Source organism: Aulonocara sp. 'chitande type north' Nkhata Bay, linkage group LG10 (genome assembly GCF_057382095.1).
Source record: "Aulonocara sp. 'chitande type north' Nkhata Bay isolate Kocher_YH1m ecotype deep benthic linkage group LG10, A_spYH_male_GT1.1, whole genome shotgun sequence".
Classification (NCBI taxonomy): Eukaryota; Metazoa; Chordata; class Actinopteri; order Cichliformes; family Cichlidae; genus Aulonocara; species Aulonocara sp. 'chitande type north' Nkhata Bay.
In genome coordinates this window covers 15368323-15381064 of record NC_141353.1, presented here as the reverse complement: position 1 = coordinate 15381064, position 12742 = coordinate 15368323, and the positions used below count along the sequence as shown (strand labels likewise).

General features: G+C 40.3%; 1 protein-coding gene across 3 annotated transcripts in view; it reads left to right on the top strand.

Moving 5' to 3' along the window:
* LOC147320493 (serine/threonine-protein kinase PAK 3) overlaps nt 1-12742 on the top strand; it is a 51615-nt gene that overhangs the window by 17480 nt on the left and 21393 nt on the right. The window contains exon 1 of one of the 3 annotated variants that reach the window (XM_086308545.1): nt 511-709. The exons of 1 other annotated variant lie outside the window; for it this stretch is intronic. The gene's annotated coding sequence lies outside the window, so the exon portion shown is untranslated. Of the gene's footprint in view, nt 1-510; nt 710-12742 lie in introns of those variants that run through there. One more of the 3 variants, XM_086308547.1, reaches the window with a different exon arrangement.

Genomic DNA, 12742 nt, shown 5'->3' with positions numbered 1-12742 from the left:
AGGGACGTAGATCGACCGGTAAATTGAGAGCTCTATTATAATAATAATAATAATAATAATAATGATAATAAAAATGTTTGGATGCATTTGTTTTCTTTTTACAATTAACTGTAAAGTCTCTACTTTTCTTGCAAATTAATTCTCTCTGACTTTGATGCTATTCTAGCAGAAATGTTTGAGAGGCTTTGCCAGTTCTGATTGTTTATATGAACTCACCTGTGTTAAGCTGTTCTGTTCTTATTAAATCTGATGTTTTTTGAAGTTACAGCGGCATGTACTCACAGCTCAGGTTAGCATCGTGTTTAGTGTCTTCCGTGTTTGCAACAGAAACAGTCTTGAGCTTAATGTGCAGCATAATGCCATCCTCCCATCATACTCCCTCTGCAGCTTTGAGCTGTTAACCAGAAAACCAACTGTGTCTGCCTGTTGTCTTTCCCCTCCCCTGGACCAGCTGCCTGCATTAATATTCAACCCCTCAGCCAATCAGCAAACCAGGGTGGATGACATCATGGGCTAGGGAACAGTGAGCAGCCAGTGAAGCATCCAGCCTGCCGAACAAGCTTGCTTTTAGGGTCAGGAACTGGTCTGACAAGAGAATGGCAATCCTGCCTTTAAACTGTCATTAGGACTGTACGGTCAGCGATGAATCTACCACTACTCCGGGCCCAAAGGCGTAACCTGAGCAAGAGAATGTGAAGACATATTTCAGGTAATTCCCTCTCTGTGTGTGCAATAAGGGATGTGGAAGGGGGAGGCAGAGGAAGGAGGAGAGGAGGAGGGGGCTGTGTATGTAGGGGTGCTTTGTAGCCTTTTTTTCTTCCTCCACTCTGCATTCTGCCCTGCTAAGGAGGCAGCTGTTTCATCAGCAGTCTCTCAGTGAGGGCGAGATGGAAATGGATGCCTGCATCAGATGGCACGGGCATGTTTTATATCATTATATACCATCCTGTGCATCACATTGTTTCTGTGTACACTCCCTTTTGCCTCACAAATAGCATCTTCATTGAAGGAGGGGTGCAAAAATCAATGGTGGCATTTGTACAGGCCTTGTGGGTTTGTGTGTGTGTGTGTGTGTGTGTGTGTGTGTGTGTGTCAGTCCTGGAGAAATGCAGCAGCTGCAGCGGCAACACTGAAACAAAAAAGAAGCAACGCTATTTTGGGTCTGTAAACCCGCGGCTTATGGATGGATGTGAGCTGTATATGCTTCGGAGGGTACGTGGGTGTGTGTGTGTGTGTGTGTGTGGGGTGGGGGGGGATGGATGGTTAATATGCTGATGGATGCTCTTTTGTTATCTCTGCACCGCCTCACGTATGGCCTCTCTAGAGTGGGCTTCAAGAAGAAATGAGTTGTATTTCCATTTGTGCCTTTCAGTGATCTCTCACCCACACAGCGGTGAAGTGCCTCCGCTTCCTCGCTTTAACATGGATGTGTGTAGCAGCTTCATGGCGGCTGTGGTGACAGGGAGATATACAACATCTGGTCACCTGACTTCACTGGGGATCGGAGTGGGGGTGGGGGCCGGTGCTGTGAAAGCTGAGCTATTCTACCTCAGATTCTTCTACAGCTCTCGGTGGTAGAGGATGATGGAAGAATTGGCCACAGTACAAAGCTGAATGTGTGCCTCTCCATCACCTGCTCCGATTTTAATTTTGCCGTCCCGGCCAACGTAGAGGAAGCACAGTCATCCCTTGAGAAGCAGGGCCTGATGGGAGACCTGTTGTCTGGCTTTAGTGTGAAAGAGGAAGATGTTAGGGAGTCATATCAGTGATTTAGGGAGGGTGAGATGATTATAAAGTGGATTGGGGGAGGGGTTACTGAAGCTGTTGCTCGCTATGAACATTGGCCTTTTACATTGAGATCGATGTCTTGCATGCCCTTTCACACTAATCCTCCTGTCCACACTTCAAGCAAATATGACTGCATTTCAAGCAGTTAAACTACATCTTTTACTACATTTTTTCATTAAAATATTTAAGGTGTCTACTATATAAACTCCTCAACACCAAGGCAGAACCATTGGCTTTTTTCCCCCCATCACAATTTATCTAATATACGCCCAGAACTCTCTGGTTGGTCTATTAAATATTTTTTCTTCCCAGTGTAGCACATCACCCAGCTCCAAGCTTTCCAGAAAAACGGCCGGATACAGAGTGGTAATCCAATGCAGCGTCACAATCAGAAGGCGGCGAGACAATCAGGTTTTGCTATACCATCAGAGTAGAAGTGTTTAATATTTATGCATCCCTCTGTCGAACTGATCTGCGAAGCTGTCGCTGGAAAATTCGTCTCCACTGATCTCTTGGCTGTGCTTCACACCAGTCTTAGATGCTGTGCTTCACATGCCACATTGCATTATATATTCATCGCACCGTTATCGACACAGGTCTATTACACGCAAATGGGCAATTAATAGCTCTCCATTTTGTATCTGTGCGTGTAGCTGTTTACCATCAACAGAGCGCGTTCTTACCTGTATGAGCTTTTTTCTGTGAGTTGGTTACGCACCTCTTATATAAAATAGATATCTCCACTCAAAGTGTTATACTCTTGAATTTTCTGACGAGTGCAAAGTATGCTCAGTTTAACTGAAAATCTAAGTGAAATTATAGACTCGGGCATATGTTTGTTATGTAAACATGCACTCTGCTGGCAAAATGGAAGCATATTGTGGCTTGACTTTAATGCAAATGATTTCCCCACTTGTGACCAACTGACCACTGTGTAACTTTAGTACTTTTCTTTTACTTGTGATGTTCATTGATTCATCTGCCCAGGCCCGAGTAGCCAAAATAATGCAGTGTTTTTATTTAATGTGATCTTATCAATAACACAATAGGAGCAGCACTTCATTAGTGTACTGAAATGATCCTTTATTTAAAAAAAACATAACTATGGCAGCCAGTTTGTTTTCATGTGTATTATGTGCTCTTCTGGGTTTCCCCATGTTTTCCATTGCTCAGTGTAACCCAACACACTCGGCTTCTCTTACCTCACCTCAGCTAACAAAAGCAGTAGACACAGAACCTCATCTTGGCCTGTAGCCTGCTAACTGGCCTGCCTGAAATATGATAGCAGGACACACACACACACACACACACACACACACACACACACACACACACACACACACACACACACACACACACACACACACACACATACAACTAAGCCTCCATCTGTTGAGGGCTTAGTCTGAATGAGTTATTCTGCTATTGTTAAGTGAAGTTATCGTTTGGGACTCATGCTGAAAGTGTACTGGCCCTGTGTGTGTATACATGCGTGTGTGTGCTTAAGGGTATAGATGTTGAGAGTGGAGCACTGGTCTTATGGTAGGTGTGTCAGAGCTACAGTCTGTGTTGTGGATTAGCATGTTGGATTGCAAGCCATCTGGCCATTTTGTCTCCGAAAGGGGAGGGGAGTAAGCAGGAGAGATGGATGGAGAGAGACAGAGGAAACACTCACACACTGACACATTGACACAGCTCCCTGTGTAATCTCCCTACTTGATGTCTGTTGCTACTTAGACAAATATACAAGCAAGCTTATTCTATCTGTTTATGTGTTGTTTGTCTGGCTGCGTTCATTAAAAAAAAAGATATTGCCTGCAGTTTATAATGTTTCAAATACACACCGCAAATGTAGCCTCATGATAGATATTTCAGATGTATTTAAGTTCTAATGCCTTAACAGTAAGATGGATATTCCAGATGGATGCCGGCTGTGGAGAATATAGGGATCAAATTTTGCAGGGGGAGTGAGAGGGTTGGGGGTGGGTTAACAGATTAAAAAGTTTCTCTTTGTCATGGGTTTGCAGAGAGTTGGAGAAGTGAGTGAGCTTGAATAAGTCTGAAGATGAACAGATAGAAAAATATTAAAGGCCATCAAGTAGGAATAGTTTCCAGAGAACGAAAGGACTCTAGATGATCTGCAGATACTGTGACCACAAGGTGACTGTTTAATCTCCTCTTTTATAAGATGTAACTCCCTGATCGTTTGAAATTCACTTTTCAGACCTTTTCTTATTATTATTCTGGTTGTATGTGCTTTGCTTCTTAATGAGAGAACTTCACAGTTGCTCCATCTTTCATGATTGTATATCAAAGATTCTTAGTGTGTTTGGAAAACATCTGGAGAGCCAAAGAAAATTCAGGGCAGAGTTTTAATGGAAAAAGTTTTGCTTTTGTCCATATGATCTTAGCTTTGTGTCTTCAGGTAGAGGAGACCTTGGAGCAGTGTTGACGCACTGCTTTGCCTCCAGATGAACTACTAGTGCTTCAGTTTGTGGTCTCAGTTGCATCGAAGTAGAGTGAGCGTGTCTCAGCTGATTCTCTTGTTGACACAAATATTAGTCCCATGCTAGTGTTTGCCTATGCAAAACCACAATGTAGCTCTGTGCACTTAGCAGGGGAAAGGTTATTAAAGTAGAGCACAGTCGGCTGTAGTGAGAGAACAGTAAGGCTATGCGATGAACAAACAGAACACACCACAAAGCTTTTTAACGCTTCGCACAGTTTCAGGGGAAACTATTTAGTGACCTTGAATACTTTGCTGGAATAAAAAAAAAAAAAAGAAAGCACTTGGGGAGACTGTTTCCACTCTTTCCTTCAGTCATTACAATTGGTACATCTTAGCCCTTTCAGTGGTACTCGGAGCAGGTGCACCAGCTGGCTTAGGAGGGAAATCATGCCCCTTTCTGCCTCCAGATGGCCCTCGGAAAAGCTCATCCATCCCACAATAGTGGATAAAACCCTGTGGTACCTTTTTTTTAAAACCTGACAATAATAAAACATGTGATGCTCACCTGTACTTAGACATGCTATGGGTTGTATAGAAAGTCAGGTCAGCAGTCTTTGAAGAAAGAAATGAAAGTATAGTTTGATTCTAAACTGAGACAAATTACCTGTTAGTCATGAGACTTTTTACCTGTAATAAGCCTGTAAAATGAAAAACTAGGTGTGTGAATGCTGCCTCTTGTTATTCTTTTTGGAATTCATGTTGAGGTTATAATTTACATTTAAAGATTCATGAATCTTTATTAATAGTGTTTTTATTTCATATAAATAAAACAGTGGATTACAACCATCTGCTCTGTTCAAGGATTTGAGGGTTTCCTACCTCAACCTCATACCAATTTGTAAAATGTTTTAGACATCTTGAGTATTTTGCAGTTTATACATTTAAGAACATAACAAATCAAGATTTTTGTTTAAATCTGTCGTATTGCTTTTACAGTAAAACATTTTCTCAGGTTGATCTGATATACTTCTATTAAGGATGAACATATTATATTTGAAGGTTTTCTTTTACTTTTATGGAAATCATCATCTTGGTTTTCTGAGAGCAGATGTAACCATAATTAGAAAAGGGGATGGAGTGCTAAGTTAGCAGCTAACCTTTACATGCTTGGTTAAATAACTGCATCTATAACCTTGACTGGACCTCACAGTAAGCCATAATATTTGTTTAATAATCATGTTTAAAATGCTGGATTAACAGATCCAGTTCACTGACTCAAATTAGTGGAGGTAAGACAGGTGCCCACATCAGTGTCCCCATTCAACCAATGTAGCCAAGCCCCAAATTTAAATCTTAACCTTCTGTCTGTTTTATTGTTGTTGGATTTTTTTGTATCAGGCCATTCCCGTAGTTTTGTCATTTTTAACAAAAGAAAGTATTAGGATTTGTTATTGAATTGCAGTGGGCTTCAAGTGGTTGCTGGATATACTGCACTTTTAGCACATGCTTAATCTTTCAGCCCTGGAGTGTACTACTAAGTGTGAAGTAATCACTCAGTTGAAGATCAAAAGACCTGGACTGGAACCTCTCAAAAGAGATGCTCTCCGCCCTTGTCCCATTCAACTCTGGAAAAATTTGTTCATGGAGAGAACATGATCTCACCTGGATGCCATCCAATTGCCAGCTGTACTGGGCAAGTTTGAGCTAAATGGTTCCTGTAGCCAGGTGAACTTTCTATTCTCGTACTACTAGCAGAATTGAGCTGAGGTTTTACTAGTAATTTTTCTCTAGCAGATTTATAAATTAGTCCGGAACACAGTTCTTCTATCAATATTCCTTCTTACTCCCACTGTAGATACATCAGACCAATAAGCAGAAGCATTTGAGTTTGATTTTTCTGTCAGTGTAAAGAAACTGATCCAAAGTTAACCGATGGATTTGGAGCAAACATTAAAAACAGTTGCCTATTGAAGCAGGATTTGCTTGCTTCGATGTAACCTCATGGTTAATCAATAACGATAAAGGTCTTAAATGTCGATTTTCAGTCATCAGAAACTCGTCTATTGCTAAGCTAAGTCTATTCTCTAAGTGAGGCTCATGCATCAAAGAAAAGCAGACTCTGACCACAACACAATTTTACCTGGAGGTGGGCTGTCAGGATGGGCTAAGAGAGGCTTTTTTGAATATGAGGAATGAGGAAGCTCATCCTGTTAGGGAAAGTATTGATCAGTTTGCTCTGTTATGTCATAAATGCCCATAAATAAACTACTAGTCATAGAAATGTGCTTTGAATACAGTTAGAATTTTCTGTCAGGAAGGAATTATCACATGTTAACAATGCTGCTTAGCTCATTTATACTGCTGGCAGTTCAGATCTGATAGAAATTTACCACCTGACAGGATAAACTGCTTCAATTAAAAAGTACTTCTGTTCCAGCTCATACAGAGAGAGCCACTCAAACTGTCATAACACACAGGGAACGGTAATTTTGTCAGCTCTGGCTGTTCACTAGTACTCGTAACTATAGTTTATTCAATTATTTTAGAAAGTGTCTTCTAACCTAATATTTTTTGCAATATTTACACAAAAATCTACAGCCAATGAGAAAAGCAGCACTGCAGGTTTAAGACATGACATGGTGTGTGTGTGTGTGTGTGTGTGTGTGTGTGTGTGTGTGTGTGTGTGTGTGTGTGTGTGTGTGTGTGTGTGTGTGTGTGTGCATACACACACTTGAGGGAACAGCACTCGAGCAGGTTCGCCAGAACTAAATATTAAATGACAGAGTGAGCTCTCAAGCCTCCCCAGCAGGGGAATTTGGGAAAGGATGGTGCTCAGTAAAATGAGAGTCATGCTGGAGTGTAGACTGTGGGGGTAAAATGAGCCTGCAGTTTCTGCTTTGTTTTAAATATGAGGATCGGTGTACCCAAATCTGTCAGGAGAGTGTTGTTTAATTGAAAGTAAGTGAACCAAAGGGATAATATTTGGTAATACCACTGAATCCTTTGAATGCGAGGGAATAAATTGGCTACTGAAGAGAAAATAAGGCAGGTTATATCATCGTGCCTTTGCAATCTAATCAGTGTTGTGCTAATTGGAATGGGACAAGATCAATGTAAAACTTAACAGCCAAGCAAAAGGGTTCATTGCAGTAATCTAATTTAGCAGCATAGGTGAGAATATTGTGCAATATTTCTTCAGTGTACAAATATAAGCACCTCAAAACTGAGTGATTTTATCTTCTTAGTTTTTATCTAAATGGTTTAGCTACTGGAACGCTTAATTTATTCTTGTCATTTGCAAAAAGTCAGATATGTATGATACGCATACTGTCCAATTTACATTAATTTAATTAATAGTGATTTAATTTACACTGATTAGATACAGTTTCAGTTCAAAGTTGGGAATCCTTTGGAAATTTTTACATTTCTGCCTAAATGTGACACAAACCGTGAACATAACTTTCATATATCGGAAAAGTAGCAAAACAACCCAACTAAACTGTGGTGGGGCGTGGTCTGCGGTGCCGTGCAAGGAGGGCTCATGCACCTGCGCGGCATCCCCAATTACGCCCACCGACCTACATAATTGTGTTGTTGTGTGTTAGTTTTTTGTGGTGTGATTTGCAGCTGACAGCCGAGAGCTGCAGCTAGAATAAATAGAATGGCTCTAACACCGAATCTGTGGTCCTGCCGTGTCTCAGTCACGCCACATAAACAAATGAAATGCGAGTAGAAACGAAGCAAGTAAACGTCAACTGTTGACCGTTAGTTTGATGGTAAAAGTAGAATCAGGTGTTAGGGTGCTGCCTGTTTTTAAATTAAAACAAACATGTATCTAAGTCTGATCTTCAAAACAATCAAAGGAATAAATCATGGCATCAACAAGTGAGATTTATTGATTTTCATCAGTCTGAACAGGGTTACTTAATAAAACAAGACCAGTCACATTTCGTGTGACCTTGACATTGATCAGATTTTCACCAAAATTAATCAGCTCAAGCTGTTATTAATATCTGCCGTCACACAAAATTTGAACTTGATATCTTGAAAACTGTGGATGCTAAACTGCTAACAAACAGACAGAGAGACAAACATATTGCATGCTCCCTCCCTTCGGGGAGAGAAAAAACATTTGGAGCAAGGTTATTATAGTTAACTGAAAGCTAAAACTTGATGTGAAAAAAACATTTGAACTCACTAAAATAAAAATTAAAACTGCTTTCAAACTCAAGACCACTGTTACCCTCCACAGGAGTGGTTTAATTTAAGGAACCGTGGGTAATCTTTAAGCAACTAAAAGCCTCTCTCAAGTTAGCTAATGGTCATATTTGAGTCCACTATGATGAGAAGACTGGATTAAATGGTATATCTGACAGGGTTGCAAGGAGAAAACCCAGAACTTCACTAAAGGAACAGTGGTTTTCATCTTCTGTCTGTTAAAGATCACATGAGAAAGCCAGAAACATATTGGAAAGTCTTTGTCGACAGATGGGAACGAAAGGAAAACGTTGCATTTCCTGCAAAAGAACCTCAACCTTGGTGGTGTTAGTGACATGGGTTGGGTCTGATTTTACTGCATCTGGGTCAACGTGGTTTGGATTGTTCCTAAAGAGGAATACGTGAAATTCTTGTTCTTCTACCAATAGATATATTGTGAGAGGAACCTGAAGGGAAGAGTTCATGTCAGGAAAACCCCAAACATCCCAAATTTGAATGCGCCCGAGCATTAGAACAGGATACAGTTCCTGGAAGCCAAAGTGCAAGGCTGCATTTAGTTTAACTGCACAATAGGACATACAGTACTCGACATACTAAAGAGCTATTCTTTTTCTGTACATACATATGTATATAAGTAGCATTTCCCACAATTGATAAATGACCGGGTGTAATATTTTCATTTAATTTGTTTAATATTTATAATTTCTTTCCTATACATGTGGTTTTGTAGACTATGATCGGATGAAACAAGATCATACTCTGGCTCGTGTCTAATAATAGGTCAGTGATCAGAGATATTTCCAAACTGTGCTGTGCATTTTAAAAAAAGAAGAAGAAGGGAACAGAGAGCTCTATTACAAACACTGGATTGAAGTAAAACACCACGTTCTGTCTTAGAAAAGCTACTTGGATAGAAAAATATACTGTATGTGCATCAGCTGTGTTTCAGACCTCAGATCTCTGTGTTAATGGACATTTGAAGTGCTATTTCAAAGTGTATTTGAAAGCTGTTTCATTCATTTACTTTTTCCTTTGATATTGTGTAATCATGCTCTAGTTGGCATATTATGAGCGGGTATAAGCCTTTTTACTCACACGATTAAAAGATGTTCATAGCTTTCCCCCAAGGCGCGTGTATCCCCTAAAAATAGATGTTTTTTTTGTTTGTTCCAGTGAAACATGTGATTCTTTTTACCCTGGAAAAATAAACAAATGAAAGAAGTCTCACTCTTTGTGCAGGGAGGCATACTTTTGAATATGTTGTAAACCTGTCATCAGGCTCTTGATCAGGTATGGTTATTATATTATGGAACTTATATTAACTGTATTGGCATGACTATTAGAAGTGTGACAACATCTTTCTACATACAGCCAAACTTCCCCCACTGAAACATGAAACGAGGAATAAATTTGCACACCTCTGTCTCACCTGCCACCTGTTACAATAAAAGTGTGTGTGGCAGCTGTGACTTGTCCCTTTCATGAACCAGACGTTGGAGCTGTATGCAAAGCAGAGTTACAGAGTGTTGCAGTAGAAGCTTTAAACCAAAGAAGTGAAGCTTCATTTGACAAAAGTTGAAATGTCAGAATTTCTTTTGTGACTCGGGAATCAAGTCGCTGTCATGAGTTTTAGATGTGCTTTTGATGCTTTTACTTTTTCTTTTAAATGTTGAACAGTATTACATTAAATTGTAAAATTCACTTTACTAATGCAGAACAATAGAAAGTAAGAGCTGTAGTTTGAACATTTGCGAGCTTTAGAGGTGCTTGTGTGCGCATTTTGTTACTTTTAAGAGAGTGCACCCACTATCAATTCCAAGGTTTTACATATCACACATCATATATCCATTTTAATACAACCATGTCATTCTAAATTCAGTAAAAAGCCAAAATGCTGAAACGGTGTGTGCAAAAAATCAATAAATGGAACAAAAAAGAATATTTACCTTTACTGTTTCAGATGTCACCACTTATATTCTCTGTTTGATTTCACCAAACATGATACTGTGCTATATCCAAACATCTCGTGCCAGCTCTCAAGCACGGTGGTGAAGCAGTGATGATTTGAGCTTGTTTTGTAGCCACACGGTACCTTGGATGATCTGATATCCTCGTGTTGGTGTTGTTCCCAGACCATCATGAAAATGTTGTTCCAGGTTCAACATTGCAAGTGACCAATCACATTTTTGTGACGTTATTCTTTTGCGCACCAAGCCATTCGTGCATTTATGAAATTCCAATGTTGCAAGGACAATATCAATTCTGCTTACTGTTTATTAAAGGGTTACGGTTAGGGTCAGGGTCCGTTGATCGGCGGACAGAGGCGGTTTCACGCAGCTTTATTACAGTTTTTTGTTTTACGCCGGTTTTTCCCGAAGTCGCAAAAGTATGACGTCACAACATTCTGATTGGTCACTTGCAATGTTGATCCTGGAACAACATTTAGTATGATGATCTGGGAACAACACCAACACGAGGATATCAGATCAACCCGGTACCTTGCAGTCACTGAGTCCATGAACACTTTTTACCAAAGTATTCTAGAGCCTTACAGCTAAAACTTAGCTCGAGTTGAGTCATAACATAGGCCAGTGATCCCTCAAATACTAGCAACTGTACAAAATGATGGCTGAAAAAGAAAAGAATCAAAGTGGACTGGTCAAAATCTAAACCTCAACCTGATTGAAATGCTCCCTTAATAGAGCTATGTATAAGCACGTGCCTGTAAACCTTAATGAACAAACTCCCTTTTTTTCAAAGACTGGTTCTACAAGCAAGCTTTAGAAGAGTGTGCTTACACACATCATTTCAAGTTGCGTTTACCTTATTTTAAGACCTGGTTAGGATGGGATCATTTGTTAGGTCCTGATATGTAAAACCTTCGAACTGACAGATGCCGTACTGTGTTTTTACCATGACTGTAGCTGTGTGCCTTTGCTTCCTGTGCTTATGTTGAGATAAACAATCTGCTGACTGCATTATCACATGTCCCTGTTCAGACATAGGAGTGGCACCAAGCTTCTCATCTGTCTGCAACAAACTGTCAGAAAGTGTTAATGTGGATGACAATCCAAGAACTGCCAAAAATAGGTTTTTAACTGTCAGTGTCAGTGCCTGAAGAAATAAGGATTTTCTGACTTACCTATTTACTGAAATATTGTACACCAAGTTTCAAAGCATAGTCACAGCCTTGTATTGATAAATGAAAACAGCCATTAATTTAGTTTGACCACGAGTCCTCTTTAACAGACATGAATGTCAGACATCGCTTCCCCTGCCCCCCAGTTGAAATGCAAGGGGATGACATATGGAAGCGGGCTACATGACTGCGGGTTTTCTTCTGATCTTGAGGGTCCAGCCACGGGGGAGACGGGCATTTGTGTAGTTACATGTTGACAGCTGTTATTGTGTGACACTGTGTGCGTCTGTAAAGTGAAATTTATCTGACCCTGTGTTTATAAAATGCAGAGTAAAAGTTCTGTACAGATGGAGCAAATAACAATGATGATGTGCAGCTTCGAAGTATCCCTCCTTCCTCCTTATCTTTTGACCGTCCTCAAGCTGTCTATCCCATCCCAAGTAATCAGCATCCTTCATAGAAGGACAGCCGAAGCCAAGTCAACCAGAGAGCGTGTCCTAATCAGGGGCATGGAGAGCTGAGCTTATGGAGCCCTCCCCCCACTGTGGGGCCATTACTGGGCTGCCATGGGCTCAAGATTAGAGCCTCTTCCTGTGGTTAGCCATTCAAATTCAGCATTAATGTTTGAAAGAGCAAGGAAAATGCCTACTCTTCATGGATATATCAATATTTTATAGAAGAGAAATGTGAAAACATCTCCAGTAATGTCTGTGCGGGTTTAGTGTTTTATCTTATTTCTTTTTAGGAGGCTTGCACATTTGTATATCGCTGTCAAAATGTCACATTTTTCTAAAGCAAGTCAAAAAGGATGACGCTGGGGGTGTAACTTCTGTCAAATTAACATGTCATGGATCATTGTTACAGCTGCAGTTCTCCTCTTCTGCATTTTGACTCAATTAAAAGTGAAACGATGGAAATCTGTCTTACAATCCTTTTTCCCCGTTGCAGGTGTAGTCCAGCCTCGTACCAGTAAATTCAGTATCGGTAAAAGTCATTTGTACACTTGATGTATAAGAGACTGGGCTGTGTGTGTTTCAGAAATAGTAGCTGCTTGTTTCAGGGACAGTGTACTTACTGACTGCTTGCCTGCCTGTCAGTCTGCACAGTAAATAGGTCAGTGTTTTATGTGAGCGAAGAATCGGTAATGT